Below are 17,148 nucleotides of genomic sequence, written 5' to 3'. Positions count from 1 at the left end.
GTTCATGGAGGATACGTCCATCAATGGCTATTAGCCAGGATGGATAGGGATGGTGTCCCTAGCCTCTGTTTGCCAGAAGCTGGGAATGGGTGACAGGGGGTGGATCACTTGATAATTACCTGTTCTGTTCATTCCCTGTGGGGCACATAGCATTGGCCACTGTCGGAAGATAGGATACTGGGCTAGATGGTCTGACCCAATATGGCCGTTCTTAAGTGGAGAGGGAAGTGGAGGCTCTACAGGAATATAATTGGAGCCACAATTTCTAAAGTCTGGCTCTGGTTATAGCAAAGCTATGCTTATGCTTCAAGTCATCCTGTATGAAAGCTGACTTCATTATATGCAGGTTTGAGCAAGCTGTATATATGAGACATGAACATAAACATGCATGTAATATATTCAGAAGATATGCAGAGAGCTTGGAAGTAGACTAGAGTCCATTTTTTCTTAATAACGAACAGTTTATTACATGTGTGAAGCCATGCCATTGTCATACCCTGTCCCCATACAACCCTCCTTCACCTTTCCCCCCACCAACCAGCCTGTTATTCCTTACCCTATAATGGACCTCCAGGGAAAAAAATTCATAAACATTAAAATGAATGGAGATATCCCATCTCCTAGAACTGGAAGGGACCTCAAAAGGTCATTTGAGTCCAGCTCCCTGCCTTCACTAGCAGGACCAAGAACTGATTTTGCCCCAGATCCCTAAGTGGCCCCCTCAAGGATTGAACTCACAACCTCACAACCCTGGGTTTAGCAGGCCAATGTGCAAACCACTGAGCTATCCCTCCCCCCAGTAAGTTACTGTATGATTACAAGGAGTGTGGCTTGTGGTGCAAACTACAAACTAGTAGAAATTTGATAAAGTAAAAATCAGCGTGCCTCTGCCTCTGTCCATTTCACAGCCACCTGGCAGTCAAGGAACATCCCAAGGAAACATGGAGCCAGGGGTGGGAGGTTCTGTTTTGGAGGGACAGGGAGAGATACAGTACAGTTCACCGTACCTTTCTGGAGCAGTCCTGGGCTCAAGATAACTTTGTGAAATTGCAGTGTCTCTCCTGAGTTTCCCTTTCTCTTCTGGGGCCCAGTGAGGGAGAGAGGGTGAGGACAGGTACTTGTATCTGGTGGTGTGGGCCCTGCCTAAGGGCTCCAGGCACCATTTGAGCCTTCCTCTCTCCACTGTGAGATAACAGAGCTAATTTAGACTCAACTGAAAGTCTTGTTACATGCTGAGAGCTAAAATTGCTAATACCTAGGTTTAAGTATTAGATCTGCTTTGGGATGGTATTTCTGATGCAAGAAACTGACCAGTGTGTACCAGCAGTGAGGCTCCCCCACTAAGAGCTGAAATCACTGAGAGCTGTGTTAAGTGGTGAGCCCTGAAGACATCTCACTGAGCGGCCAGCAAGGTGGCTGGTGGAGAGGCGTAGCCAGCAGGGCAGCTGACGGAGAAGGCCAGAGCAGAGCCCTGCAGAGAGGGGTGATGAGTGAGTTCCCTAGCAGCGGAGTGAGTAAGGGGCCTCCTTACCCCTGCTCCACCCAGGATAGGAGGTGAACTCTGCAGATGCACCTCTGAACTCTGGCTCTGCATTGTCCAAGGACAACAACTGTGAGTGAGGTGCAGAGAAGGGACAGGTACATTAAAGGGACTTTGGGGTTGCTGGACTTAAGAAGCTGAGGGGAAAAGGACACTGTCCAACTTACTTGAGGGTCGGTTTTTTGCTCATGATTTATGTTTATGAGTCCTGTTTGGGGTGTTTCCCCAAATTAATAACGAGTTACTTCCCTCCTTTTAATAAAAGTTTTATTGCCTCTGAGAGGCACCCAGGACGTGGTGTGTAATTCTCCCAGGTCACTGGGTGGGGGCTCGAGTCGGTTTTGTGGTGTATTGTTGAAAAGGAACCCCTAGATATTGAACCTGGCCCTTGTTGCTGCCAACTCTGACTGACAGAAGGGTTACATTAGTAACGCTGCAGCGTCTCTCCCTCCATCTTTTCACAGCTGGCAGGCAATCACACAGGCAGGGCTCAGGGACAGCCAGAGGCAGGGTGGTTCAAATCGCCTCTTGGATCAAAGCTCTCTACCCTAGCTCAGGATTTTGTCAGTTTCCATTGTTACTTTCTCCCAATCGTGGAAGTTTATTCTAGCAAATTTTTCATGCAGCATGAACTCAAGATAGTCCTTCAGGTTCACCTGAAGTGCAAATCTGATATGGCCACATTGCTAACTCGCCAAACCCATCCATTCACTGATATGTTGTGTGATTACCATTCTCATAAAAATCAACCTGGCATAGCTTGAGAGATCCCTACTACTGAACTGGAAAGCCGCATCCTTTTTCCATTCACTTACGTGAAATACAACTGTATCCTCAATAGGTTGTCCAGCCCTAACCTCCCCCATCCCACTCCATCTCTCACATTGTTACATACTAAACAGTTGAATTTCCTAAAAATACTGTTATATGAATCTCACCAGCCTGTGTGTTTGGTGCCTTTGACCCAGTTTTGCAGGCATAGAAGTGATTGGTGATGTGATCCGGAAGTGCCATTGGCACATGTGTGAAGCAGGGGCACAAATGTGTTCTGCACATGAGTCCAGGAAGGATTGCAACATAGAATCATAGAATATCAGGGTTGGAAGGGACCTCAGGAGGTCATCTAGTCCAACCCCCTGCTCAAAGCAGGACCAATCCCCAACTAAATCATCCCAGCCAGGGCTTTGTCAAGCCTGACCATAAAAACCTCCAAGGAAGGAGATTCCACCACCTCCTTAGGTAACCCATTCCAATAACCGTGATACATAGTGATAGCCAAAGCACCTTATATTTGCTTTCTTTCCTGTTTAGAAAGAAAAGAAACATGTTTTAACCATATTAGGAACTCATAGTTTAATCTTGCAAGGTACGTATGTTAAAACAGGGCTCCCTAACACACTTATAACTTGTTTTTTTTCTGCCCACTATTATCAGTTTTGCCCGTTACTTTGGGGTATGCTCATTTATTAGGGTTACTCTTCTCGGGGAGGGGGGGTGTTCTGTAATTCTATCAATGTACTGCTTGTGTCACTTGTGTTCTCATATGGAGCTCTACTTCTTCCTGCTGCAAGTTCCCTCCCAATGGAGCTATCCTGCAGGACCTAGGTTCCCCATGGCTGGGTTCTTCCAGCCCCAGAATCAGATGAACACACACACATTAACAGAGCACGTCTGAGAGGACCTAGTTAATCAGCACTCCCAAGCTGACCCCTTATATGTCTCTGGATTTAGTAGGATGGGTTGAGCAGCATTTCCAAGCTGCCACCCTCATGTCCCAGGTTCAGCACGTCCCTATCCCCACTTTCACATTACAGTTGTTCTGGTAGTAACCCACTTGATGAGCAAACCCCACAGGATTTTTGGGCTCTGCAGTGATCTTTTAGCTTAGGTACGAGGACCATTGCTGCAGAGCGAATGAGGAAGCCAAAAAAACCCACGAGGTGGAGAGAGATGGAGAGAGGGAAGCAACCAGCTTAACTGTGAAAGTTATTTATTGCCAGGTAATAACCATAGGGGAGCCAAACAAACAAAAACAGTTATATTAAATCTAATTCAAATTTCATTATAAAAGTCAGGTTTAGAAAACTATAACCGATCACACAAGTCAGGGTCAGAAGGCTATACCGAGGGGGGGGGGGGGGGAGAGCGAGAGAGAGAGAGCGAGAGAGAGAGAGAGAGAGAGAGAGAGATTCTTACCACTCCGTGAAGTTTGAATTGATTTGGGGGAGGGATAGCTCAGTGGTTTGAGCATTGCCCTACTAAACCCAGGGTTGTGAGCTCAATTCTTGAAGGGGCCATTTAGAGATCTGGGGCAAAAAGCTGTCTGGAGATTGGTCCTGCTTTGAGCAGGGGGTTGGACTAGATGACCCCCTGAGGTCCCTTCCAGCCCTGATATTCTATGGGGGTCCCAGGTGGTGGTGGTAGCAGTTGAGGGTCTGGAGTGTTAGAGACAGGCAGAACCCCCAGCACGATCAGTCAGGAGAAGATGAAGTCCCAATAGAACAGGTACAGATTTTGGATCCAGGCATCAGAACACTTACTAGAGGTTTTTGTAGAGAAACAATAATGGTTCAAGGGAGAACACTAGATTTGTTTATGTGTAAACTGATGGCCCAAGGGAGTATACCAAAGTTGGTTTGTTCAGACTAGACAATAGGAACTGATAATTCCTGGCTATGTTCCTTGGAGGGAGCTCACAATGTAATTAGGGAGTTTCACTATTTTGGATACCAATAAAGGATTTATTACTAGAATTGGTCTGATAACTATCAAGCTGGGTGTGTGCAGGCATGGGTTCATTAACATCTGGAGCAGAGATCCCCCATCATGCACTGCTTCCCTGTTTTTCTGGTCCCAGAGTTTTGTACGGTTCTTGCCTTGGAATCTCTGTTCTCCATTCTGTATGCTAATGGAGATGCCTCCCTGTCCCATCTTCGATGCAAATGAGGCTAGGGGAGTTTCCTTAATCCTGTCACCCTTGTCCCAGGGGTTTAAGTTTGTCTCCCATGGCTTTATCATTGCTTTTTGTAAGTCTTTCTTCTGATCGCTTTTGGTTCAAGCGGAGGCTGGGGGGGGGAAGGTCTTTCATGAGCCAAACAGGCTGGATACTGCGCCCTGGTTCTCCAAGAACAGGGCCGGCTCTAGGTTTTTTGCTGCCCCAAGTTAAAAATTTGCTGGTGGGGCTGGGGCTCGCAGGCGGCGCTGGAAGCGGAGGGAGTCATGTCACCTTCTCCCAGCGCCTGCAGGGGCTTTATCCCCTCCCCCGCCCGGCCACACAGAGAAGCCCCAATATAAGGGGTGGCACAAGGCAGTGCAGCAGCCAGTGTGCAGATGAGGCGGTGCAGCCCTGGCTCCCTGGCAGGACTCACCCTCTCCTCCCCAGGTAGCGGCTGGACCCTGGCAGCTCAGCATCCCAGGGCTGGGGCTTCCCCTTCCCACTACGGGGATCCCTCAGATCGCTACCCCTTCCTAGTTCTCCACGTGGTCACCAATGATACTGCCAAGAATGACCTTGAGCGGATCACTGCAGACTACGTGTCTCTGGGAAGAAGGATAAAGGAGTTTGAGGAGCAAGTGGTGTTCTCGTCCATCCTCCCTGTGCAAGGAAAAGGCGGGGGTAGAGACCATCGAATCGTGGAAGTCAACGAATGGCTACGCAGGTGGTGTCGGAGAGAAGGCTTTGGATTCTTCGACCATGGGATGGTGTTCCAAGAAGGAGTGCTAGGCAGAGACGGGCTCCACCTAACAAAGAGAGGGAAGAGCATCTTCGCTAACAGGCTGGCTAACCTAGTGAGGAGGGCTTTAAACTAGGTTCACCGGGGGAAGGAGACCAAAGCCCTGAGGTAAGTGGGGAAATGGGATCCTGGGAGGAAGCACGAGCAGGGGAGTGCAAGAGAGGAGGACTCCTGTCTCATACTGAGAAAGAGGGACGATCGATGAGTTATCTTAAGTGCCTATACACAAATGCAAGAAGCCTGGGAAACAAGCAGGGAGAACTGGAAGTCCTGGCACAGTCAGGGAACTATGATGCGATTGGAATAACAGAGACTTGGTGGGATAACTCACATGACTGGAGTACTATCATGGATGGATATAAACTGTTCAGGAAGGACAGGCAGGGCAGAAAAGGTGGAGGAGTTGCGTTGTATGTAAGAGAGGAGTATGACTGCTCAGAGCTCTGGTATGAAACTGCAGAAAAACCTGAGAGTCTCTGGATAAAGTTGAGAAGTGTGAGCAACAAGGGCGATGTCGTGGTGGGAGTCTGCTATAAACCACCAGACCAGGGGGATGAGGTGGATGAGGCTTTCTTCTGGCAACTAGCAGAAGTTGCTAGATCGCAGGCCCTGGTTCTCATGAGAGACTTTAATCACCCTGATATCTGCTGGGAGAGCAATACAGCGGTGCACAGACAATCCAGGAAGTTTTTGGAAAGTGTAGGGGACAATTTCCTGGTGCAAGTGCTGGAGGAACCAACTAGGGGCAGAGCTTTTCTTGACCTGCTGCTCACAAACAGGGAAGAATTAGTAGGGGAAGCAAAAGTGGACGGGAACCTGGGAGGCAATGACCATGAGATGGTCGAGTTCAGGATCCTGACAGAAGGAAGAAAGGAGAGCAGCAGAATACGGACCCTGGACTTCAGAAAAGCAGACTTTGACTCCCTCAGGGAACAGATGGGCGGGATCCCTTGGGAGAATAACATGAAGGGCAAAGGGGTCCAGGAGAGCTGGCTGTATTTTAAAGAATCCTTATTGCGGTTGCAGGAACAAACCATCCCGATGCGTAGAAAGAATAGTAAATATGGCAGGCGACCAGCTTGGCTAAACAGTGAAATCCTTGCTGATCTTAAACGCAAAAAAGAAGCTTACAAGAAGTGGAAGATTGGACAAATGACCAGGGAGGAGTATAAAAATATTGCTCAGGCATGCAGGAGTGAAATCAGGAAGGCCAAATCACACTTGGTGTTGCAGCTAGCAAGAGATGTTAAGAGTAACAAGAAGGGTTTCTTCAGGTATGTTAGCAACAAGAAGAAAGTCAAGGAAAGTGTGGGCCCCTAACTGAATGAGGGAGGCAACCTAGTGACAGAGGATGTGAAAAAAGCTAATGTACTCAATGATTTTTTTGCCTCTGCCTTCACGAACAAGTTCAGCTCCCAGACTGCTGCACTGGGCAGCACAATATGGGGAGAAGGTGACCAGCCCTCTGTGGAGAAAGAAGTGGTTCGGGACTATTTAGAAAAACTGGATGTGCACAAGTCCATGGGGCCAGATGCGCTGCATCCGAGGGTGGTAAAGGAGTTGGCAGATGAGATTGCAGAGCCATTGGCCATTATTTTTGAAAGCTCATGGTGATCGGGGGAGGTCCCGGATGACTGGAAAAAAGCTAATGTAGTGCCCATCTTTAAAAAAGGGAAGGAGGAGGATCCGGGGAACTACAGGTCAGTCAGCCTCACCTCAGTCCCTGGAAAAATCATGGAGCAGGTCCTCAAGGAATCAATTATGAAACACTTAGAGGAGAGGAAAGTGATCAGGAACAGTCAGCATGGATTCACCAAGGGGAAGTTGTGCCTGACTAACCTAATTGCCTTCTATGATGAGATAACTGGCTCTGTGGATGAGGGGAAAGCAGTGGATGTGTTATTCCTTGACTTTAGCAAAGCTTTTGATACGGTCTCCCACAGTATTCTTGCCAGCAAGTTAAAGAAGTATGGGCTGGATGAATGGACTGTAAGGTGGATAGAAAGCTGGCTAGATCGTCAGGCTCAATGGGTAGTGATCAATGTCTCCGTGTCTAGTTGGCAGCCAGTTTCAAGCGGAGTGCCCCAAGGGTCAGTCTTGGGGCTGGTTTTATTTAATATCTTTATTAATGATCTGGAAGATGGTGTGGACGGCACTCTCAGCAAGTTTGCAGATGACACTAAACTAGGAGGCGTGGTAGATACACTAGAGGGTAGGGATCAGATACAGAGGGACCTAGACAAATTAGAGGATTGGGCCAAAAAAAACCTGATGAGGTTCAACAAGGACAAGTGCAGAGTCCTGCACTTAGGACGGAAGAATCCCATGCACTGCTACAGACTGGGGACCGAATGGCTAGGTAGCAGTTCTGCAGAAAAGGATCTAGGGGTCAAAGTGGACGAGAAGCTGGATATGAGTCAACAATGTGCTCTTGTTGCCAAGAAGGCTAACGGCATTTTGGGCTGTATAAGTGGGGGCATTGCCAGTAGATCGAGGAACGTGATCGTTCCCCTTTATTCGACATTGGTGAGGCCTCATCTGGAGTACTGTGTCTAGTTTTGGGCCCCACACTAAAAGAAGGATGTGGAAAAATTGGAAAGAGTCCAGCGGAGGGCAACAAAAATGATTAGGGGTCTGGAGCACATGACTTATGAGGAGAGGCTGAGGGAACTGGGATTGTTTAGTCTCCAGAAGAGAAGAAAGAGGGGGGCTTTGATAGTAGCCTTCAACAACCTGAAGAGGATGGAGCTTGGCTGTTCTCAGTGGTGGCTAGGGTGACCAGATCACCCAAGACAAATATCGGGACGCGGGGGGAGGGGGGGTAACGCGGGGGGAGGGGCGTGGGGGGGGCAAAAAAAAAAACCCTTCCTCCGCAAGCGCTGGAGGGAGGCCCGGGAGACTCAGGGGACGCGCGGGGCCGGGGTGAGTAACAGTCCGGCCTGGTCCCTTGCAGGCAGGACTCAGTTGGGTGGTAGGGCGAGGAAGGGGGCGGCCCGCGGGGCCAGGCGGCGGCTGTTCTCACCCCCAGCCAGCGGGACTCGGGAGCAGCCGCTGCTGCAGCTCCCTCTGCCGCAGGGGCAGGAAGCGGCCATGGCGCTCCGCGGCTGCAGCTCTGGCGCCCCCGAACCCTCCGAGCCGGGGCCTGCTGCGGGGACCCAGCAGCGCGCACGCTGCGCCCAGCCCAGCCCCTGGCCAGTCGCGTCTGGGCTGCTGCCCAGCTGGTGCTATCCCGCGGCGGCCCCGGAGTGGGGGCAGCAGGCCCCAGCCCCCCCGTCCCGCTCGGGTCCCGCAGGGGAACGAACGGGGCTGGGCTGCCGATGGCACGGGATAGCACTAGCTGGGCAGCAGCCCAGACGCGACTGGCCAGGGGCTGGGCGCAGCGTACGCGCTGCTGGGTCCCTGCAGCAGGCCCCGGCTCGGGGGGTTCAGAGGCGCCGCAGCCGCGGAGCGCCATGGCCGCTTCCTGCCCCGCGGCAGTGGGAGCTGCAGCAGCAGCTGCTCCCGAGTCCCGCTGCCCGGGGGGACAACAACAGCCGCCGCCTGGCCCCGCGGGTCGCCCCCCTCCTCTCCCAACCACCCAACTGAGTCCTGCCTGCACTGGGCCAGGCCGGACTGTTACTCACCCCGGCCCCACGCTTCCCCTGCGTCTCCCGGGCCTCCCTCCAGCGCTTGCGGAGGGAGGGGGAATGGTGAGCCCGGGGAAGAGGCGGGGATTCGGGGAGGGAGCCAATCGGGGGAGGAGGGGGCGGAGTCGGGGCAGGGGGGGGGGGGGCGAGCACTTCCGGGCTCTAGGCTCCGGGGCATTTCCTTGTTTGTCCAGTGTCCCGACTGCACGTCGGTCGGGACGCGGGACAAACAAGGAAATATCGGGACAGTCCCGATAAAATCGGGACGTCTGGGCACCCTAGTGGTGGCAGATGACAGAACAAGGAGCAATGGTCTCAAGTTGCAGTGGGGGAGGTCTAGGTTGGATATTAGGAAACACTATTTCACTAGGAGGGTGGTGAAGCACTGGAATGCGTTACCTAGGGAGGTGGTGTTTCCTTCCTTGGAGGTTTTTAAGGCCCGTCTTGACAAAGCCCTGGGTGGGATGATTTAGTTGGGAATTGGTCCTGCTTTGAGCAGGGGGTTGGACTAGATGATCTCCTGAGGTCCTTTCCAACCCTGATATTCTATGATTCTAAGTCATACAAGCAATTCCCTCAGATACTCTAGTTTCCAAGTATCACCAGCAGCACCACTCCTTATGGGGATGAATGGTTATGAAAACCAATACCCCAGTAAAAGAAAAAAAGTTCTCCCAATCCCAAAGGCCCGAGCTCCAGACCCAGGTCAATATACCAGTTAGATCTTACTTACAAATCATGCTGTTGCCAATCCTTTAGAATCTAAAATCTAAAGGTTTATTCATAAAAAGAAAGAAATATAGATGAAAGTTAAAAATGGTTAAATGGAATTAATTACATACAGTAATGGCAAAGTTCTTGTTTCAGGCTTGATGGGATTCCTGCTGATTTAAATCAATCAAGTCTCTAGAGTACAAACATCCCAGCTTGGATGGGTTGCTCAGTCCTTTGTTCAGAACTTCAGTTTCAAGCACAGCTCCTCCAGAGGTTAGAAGCAGGATTGAAGACAAAATGGAGGGGTTTCCACGGCCTTTTCTATCCTCTGCCATGTGGAAGGACACCCCTTTGTTTTTACTATGGAAAATCACAGCAGCAAGATGGAATTTGGAGTCACATGGGCAAGTCACATGTCCCTGCATGACTCTGTTCTTTACAGGTAGAGCAGCCATGGCTCAGGTTACCTTGAACATTCCCAGGAAGGCTCCTCATATGTGGATTGGTGTCTCCCAAGGTCCATTGTCAGTTAAGTGTTTCTTGATTGGGCACTTAATCTGAAGAATTCTTGCTCAAGAAGCTCACTAAATGCTTCACTAATGTTACTTAGAATCAGACACATTGAGATACAAGTACATAGCCAATATTTATAACTTCACATACAAAAATGATACACATATACAGACAGCATAATCATAACCAGCAAATTACAACCTTTTCATAGAGATCTTATATGACCTCCTTTGTACAAGATTTGGTGCAACTATAGGACCTTGGTTGCAACAATGATCTATACGGTCACAGTTCATGTCAATAACGTCATACAAGCCCAGGAGTTAGGAGACCTGGGATTTTGCTACTGACCTGCTGGGTGACCTTGAACAAGTCCCTTTGGCCCAGATCCTCAAAAGTGTGTAGGCACTTAACTCCCATGGATTTCAGTGAGAACTAGGTGCCTAACCCCCCTGAGGATCTGGGCCCTTCCCTTTTGGTGCCTCTGTTTCCCCTTCCACCTTTGTCTGTCTCATCTATTTAGATAGCAAGCTCTCTGGGACATGGACTGTCTCTTACTGTGTGTCTGAGCAGTGCCTGGCACAATGTGGCTCTGATTGCAGTTGGAGCTGCTAGGTTCTTCTGTATTACCACTAATGGCATAGACACTATGGTTATGGGCATCATTACACAGAGGGAGAGATGGATCTGAATGTGTTGGTTTGCAGCCCTCTATCCTTCTAATAGCTCTATTCTGATTGTAATTGTCTCTGACTGCAGAATTCAGCTTAATGGGAATCGGAGCAGCTCTGGTTCCTAAGTCACTGAGAAATGCCCATAGGCTCAGGAAGCGGAGGGAACTGCTTGGCTTGCAATCCACCCTCTTCACCTGTAGAGTGTCACACTGGGTAGCAGCCAACTTTGCAAAGCCCTGTAGGCAGCATCACTCTTCAGTGACAGCTGGAACTCAGGGCAAGGCCCCTTGTTGCAGTTTGCCAGGTCAGCTAAGTGTTTACATGTGTTTGGGGTCGAGATGAATGTGACAGTCTTAGGAATATGAAACAGCTCAGGGGAAAAGACATTTAAAACCTGTGGGACAAATTCAGAGGTAACGTGTGAGGTGGGATAAATTGGACTCCCTTAGACCTTCTAACTGGCGTGTCTCCATTGCAGAATCTGAGCTGGTGTCACATACTGAGGAATGAAGAGCTATAAGTTGAAGTATTTATTATTTGTATTGGGGTAATACCTAGGATAGGGTCCCATTGCACTAGGTGCTATACAAATCCAGAACCCAAAACCAGTCCCTGTTGCAAATTGCTTACAATCTAATTAGGGGTATCCAACTTCAACATACACCTTCAGGTTATTGAGTTTCCTGGCTATATTCCCCTTCTCTGAGCCCTTGGCACCAATGGACTCCCTTTGACCTACTGGGACAAACTCAGCAGTGACGGTGAAGAGGGGGTTTAAGTTGCAGGCTGGGGAGGGGATGCATATCTAATAAGAGAGCCCAAGTGCGTGTGACATACACGTTGAGAGTGGCTAGAAGGTGGTGCACCAAGGAAGTACTTTCCATAAAAAAAAAAACACTTTGAGAATACCTGCCAGTGGTTTCTGGAGGGCTCCCCAGCTGATCTTCAGTGGTTGGACAGAACAATGAGGACAGAGACGGTTTTTCATAGAGTTGCAATACCTGACCAATCAGGGCTTCCTAGTCCAGTGGTCTCCAAACTTTTTAAATCGTGCACCCCATCAGTAAAAAAAAATTGAGCACGCACCCCCTGTCGCGCCGCAGGGCCAGCTCTACCATTTTTGCCGCCCCAAGCAAAAACAACAACAAAAAAGCTGTTCAGACTCCTGCCCGAACTGCTGAAGCAAAAAAAAAAAAAAAGGCGCTCACCCCACTTTGGAGACCATTGTCCTAGACTGTAAACAGTGTAACTAGAACCTAGAGGCATATAGCTAGCCAGTGCCGAGGAGGAAGCAGTGGTGTTACATGCTCATGCTGGCAAGAACTTTCAGCTTCCCCACCCCCCAAACCTCAAAGAGCTGATGTGTCATTGTACTAGGCTCTGTACAGACACAGAACAGAGCTGAACCCCCAATTCCCAAGGCACTTTCCACAGACTACCCTGTGGGAAATTTAATGATGATTAGCAGTGGACACAGCTGCCACAGTCATTCTTTGGCCTTCATGCACAACTAGCTAGCAGCATTTGATTCAACAGGACACGCCTGCAAACAGCAGCCTGGCTGATATTGCCACCTCGTCAGGAGAAAAGTGCTGCCCAGAGGGACTCTTGGAATGGGAATGAAATCTACCACAGCCAGTGTCCAAACTGCAAGGATCCTCCTAATAATGTGATTACAAGGCATCCATAATGAGTACATCACAAGTAAATAACAGACACCTTCTCTGCTCTGAACAGCTTTAGAATGAGGTAATTTTTTAAAGCTCTCTTATTGAGTAAAAACTCTGATATCTGTTCATCTGGCATAACAAATCCATGTTTAATAGCTGCCACCAGCAACAGCAGGGATGGAGCTTGGTTCTTTCTGCTTCAAAATAACCCTTCCTAAACAAATGAAACAGTAGCCTGTTAGCAGGGGTTACTGTAGTGCAGTGGTTCCCAAACTTTAACAACCCATGAACCCCTTTCACTAAAATGTCAAGTCTCGCGAACTCCCCTCCTAAAAATGAATATTTCCAGGGATTTTCTCCTTCACCTGAGTATAAATTATAAAAGCAGTGATCTTGGAAATATAAAATTTGTTTTTATGACACGCTTATTACACACTATTAATTATTATTGATCATTACAGTATTTTTATTACATTATGAAAACGGCAACACTCTTCCAAGATCTCACTTTCGAAGCTTGTACAGTTTGAATAAGCTTGTTATAAGACAAGGCTCCTATGTTTCATCAGATGTGAAACAGCATGAAGGTATTTAAGGAGCCAATTCAAAGAGTTCCTCCTACACAGGCATTCAGGGCTTGAGCAGTCCAGGCAAACAACGCACGTTACAACAAAGCTTAAATTTGTTCTTCGTAATAATTTAAAAAACAATACTAGCTGCCTATTTAATTTTGAAAACAGCAAAAAATATCCATCTCCCTTTCCATTTCTTATAAGGAGTCTTGAAGTTTAAATCTCCTCAGTGTGATAGATAGACTTGCTTTGATTTGCTTAGCTCTTGGAAGTCCAGGGGCTCCAGGCTGCTGGCCCTTATGCTTCCCGGAGTCCCTAGGGACAGCTCTGTCCGCCATTAGGGAATTTTTTCCCAAGAACCCCCTGTAACATTTCACGAACCCCAGTTTGGGAACCACTGCTGTAGTGCTAGGAAGGCTTATGGTGTCTGCAAGCTGCAGCCAGTAGAGGGTAACATTAACATATGCTTTGAACAGGTTGGACATTCTGCAGGGACAGTGTAAGAGGGTTCTGTGGCCAGAAGCTAACATGAACCAGGAGAGAATTTAACCCTTTTGTTGTATTACAGATCTGCTCATTTCAGTGAGAGGAGGTTGCTACTTTGGTTACATTACAAAATCCTCTGCTTTCCAGGAGCCTGTCTGTTGAGACAAAAACATGAACACGTCAGTGCTTCCTGATCTTGACCACCCAAGGGCCAGGAGAAGTCATTCTCCCCTGTGAAGAGTTTGTATGCTCACATCAGAGTTCCAGCAAAGAAGGAAGGATGATGGGAGACTACAAATCATAGAATCATAGAAATGTAGGGCTAGAAGAAACCTTGAGAGGTCATCCAATCCTGGCCACTGTGCTGAGGCAGGACCAAGTAAACCTAGACCATCCCTGATGGATGTTTGTCCAGCTTGTTACACCACCATCAGGAAAAGAAAGGTCTACATTATTGGTGACTCCCTACTAAGAAGAACAGACAGGCCTGTAACCAGAACTGATCTGGAGAACAGAAGGGTGTGCTGTCTGCCAGGAGCTAAGATACGGGATTTGGACCTGAGGCTGAAGAGAATCCTATTGGGAGCAGGAAAGAATCCACTGATTGTCCTTCACATGGGAACAAATGATACTGATAGATTCTCGCTGGGATGCACCAAAGGAGACTATGCCTGACTGGGGAAGATGCTTAAGGAAAGGGAGGCTCAGGTAGTCGCCCCATCTCAAAAAAGATATATTGGAATTGGAAAAGGTTCAGAAAAGGGCAACAAAAATGATTAGGGGTATGGAATGGCTTCCGTATGAGGAGAGATTAATAAGACTGGGACTTCTCAACTTGGAAAAGAGATGGCTAAGGGGAGATATGATTGAGGTCTATAAAATCATGACTGGTGTAGAGTAAGTAGATAAGGAAGTGTTGTTTACTACTTCTCATAACACAAGAACTAGGGGTCACCAAATGAAATTAATAGGCAGCAGGTTTAAAACAAATCAAATGAAGTCTTTCTTCACACAACACACAGTTAACCTGTGAAATTCCTTGCCAGAAGATGTTGTGAAGGCCAAGACTATAACAGGGTTCAAAAAAGAACTAGATAAATTCATGGAGGATAGGTCCATCAATGGCTATTAGCTAGGATGGGCAGGAATGGTGTCTCTAGTGTGTTTGCCAGAAGATGGGAATGAGCGACAGGGGATCGATCACATGACGATTACCTGTTTTGTTCATTCCCTCTGGGGCACCTGGCATTGGCAACTGTCAGAAGACAGGATATTGGGCTAGATGGACCTTTGGTCTGACCCAGTAGGGCCATTCTTATGTTTTTATGTTCTTATGATCTTCAGTGGGATTCAACTTGTCCCTAAAGGAGGAGAATGAAGGTGAGAGAAGATTATAATGATCAACTGCTCAGGCAGTTGTGCTCTCAGGAGGGCTTTGGGAGTTTGACCACTGGGAGGAATTCATGGAGAGAGAACTGTTCTCCTGGGATGAACTCCACGTGAGCGTGGAGGGAAATGGACTTTTGCAATGGAGACTGGCACAACTAATTAAAAAAGCTTTAAACTAGCAACTCGGGGGAGATAGCTGGGAGGTGCTCATGTAATCTCCACACCTGATTCTAACATTGAGAGGGAGGAAAATTAACTAAGAAAGGATACAGCAATGGAAAAAGGAACAGCAGAGGGTAGTAGAATGGACATTAAGAGGAAAGATAATGCCAATACCAATGAAGCTAACAGTCTGGTAGGTGATACTGGCAGTAGAATGACTACCCAATTGGGTGAGGAATGTGGGCAAAATGAAGCTGAAATTACTAAGATGTTTGTACAATAAGTCAAGGAGCCTGGGTAGCAAAATGGAGGAACTAGAACTACTGTTGCAGGAAGTGAAACCAGATATTACAGGGATAACAGAAACATTGTGGAATAGTAGTCATGACTGGCGCACAGATATTGAAGAGTATATGCTGATCAGGAAAGACAAAAATAAAAGCAAAGGTGGTGGAGAAGAAATCTGTCAGCTATCATATCCAGGAAAATCGGGCCCTACTGATATTAGTAGCACTTGTCCTCCAGTCTATATCTGGGAAGTTAAAGTCTCCCATAATCACACAATTCCCAGTGGCATTTATTTCATTAAAAACATTAAAGAGGTCTCTATCCATATCCAGATCAGATGCAGGGGTCTGTAGCAGACCCCAAGCATCTCTAGTAGCTTTCTTCCCCAAAGTGATTTTGGCCCAACCAGACTCTGTCTTATCCACTCCATCACTTCTAATTTCTTTACAGTCTACCTCAGCATTAATATATCTGGAGCTTCTCCACCACCTTTGGAGAACACATGCTGGCTGTTCTACACTATTGAGTGCTATTTGGATTCTTTACTTTCTTATTGTTTTTTATTTCAAACCAAATAAACACTCCCATGTCTCTTATTAGAACTTAGTTCTCGTCCCAGACATCTATTTCTTGCTATAGTCCATTGGTAACGGATGTTTCCAAGGACAATAAACTGGCCATCTATTCATGAAAGCCTTGTTTAACCTATCCGGCTTGATCGCCTGCTCTGACCTTCAGTGACATTGGAAAGTCCGACCCTAATTTACTCCCCAAATGCCCTTCTTTTTACTGTGGGCAAAAATAGGTCACTCCGAAGGAATAATGCAGGGTACCATTAACCTGTAGGGAATGAGGCTGGAGTCCTTTTGTTAACTCTAGTTATTGGTGAAGGAAGTCCTGCTGTATGTCAATACCAGGAGCCAGGGAGCTAGACCTACAATCCTCTTTCACACACGACCTTTCTAAAAGGTCAAACTAAATGGCTTTCAAAATAAGTTCCTGTCAAAGTTTATTCCCCACTCTGAACTTTAGGGTACAGATGTGGGGACCTGCATGAAATACTCCTCTAAGCTTATTTACCAGCTTAGGTCTAGTAGCTGCCACCACCAAATGGTTTAAACAAATGTTTATGGGAGAGCTATTTGGAAACTCTGCCTTCCCCCAAATATTTCCTGAGGCCTTGGCTACACTTGCAAGTTACAGCGCTGTAAAGCCTCCCCCAGCGCTGTAACTCACTCCCCGTCCACACTGGCAGGGCACTTACACCGCTGCAGGTACTCCACATCTCCAAGAGGAATAACAACTGCAGCGGAGTGGCTACGACTCACGGGTGTGAGTGTAAACACTTGCAGCGCTGTACTAATCACGTTGTCAAGTGGCCAATCCTCTCCATTGTTGTGACCGGCTGCAGGAATGCGGAAGTGCCTGTTTCAAAGCTCGTACCACAGAGAAATGCAAACAGTTTGCAGTTGGCTTTGAGTGAGTAAATGAATGAGCAGGGGGCCGGGAGTTCGGAACTTGCAAAATAGAGACAGCGGCATGTGAGCTGATTTTCAGTGGCACTCTCACTGCCCGGGTCCTGGCCACTGGTTGGGGGGGCTCTACCTTTTAATTTAATTTTAAATGAAGCTTCTTAAACATTTTAAAAACCGTATTTACTTTACATACAACAATAGTTTAGTCATACATTATAGACTTATAGAAAGAGACCTTCTAAAAACGTTAAAATGTATTACCGGTACGCGAAACCTTAAATCAGAGTAAATAAATGAAGACTCAG

This window comes from Chrysemys picta, chromosome 21, assembly GCF_011386835.1.
Source record: "Chrysemys picta bellii isolate R12L10 chromosome 21, ASM1138683v2, whole genome shotgun sequence".
Classification (NCBI taxonomy): domain Eukaryota; kingdom Metazoa; phylum Chordata; order Testudines; family Emydidae; genus Chrysemys; species Chrysemys picta.
The sequence above is the reverse complement of the archived record's forward strand: the minus strand, read 5'-3'. Positions refer to the sequence as shown.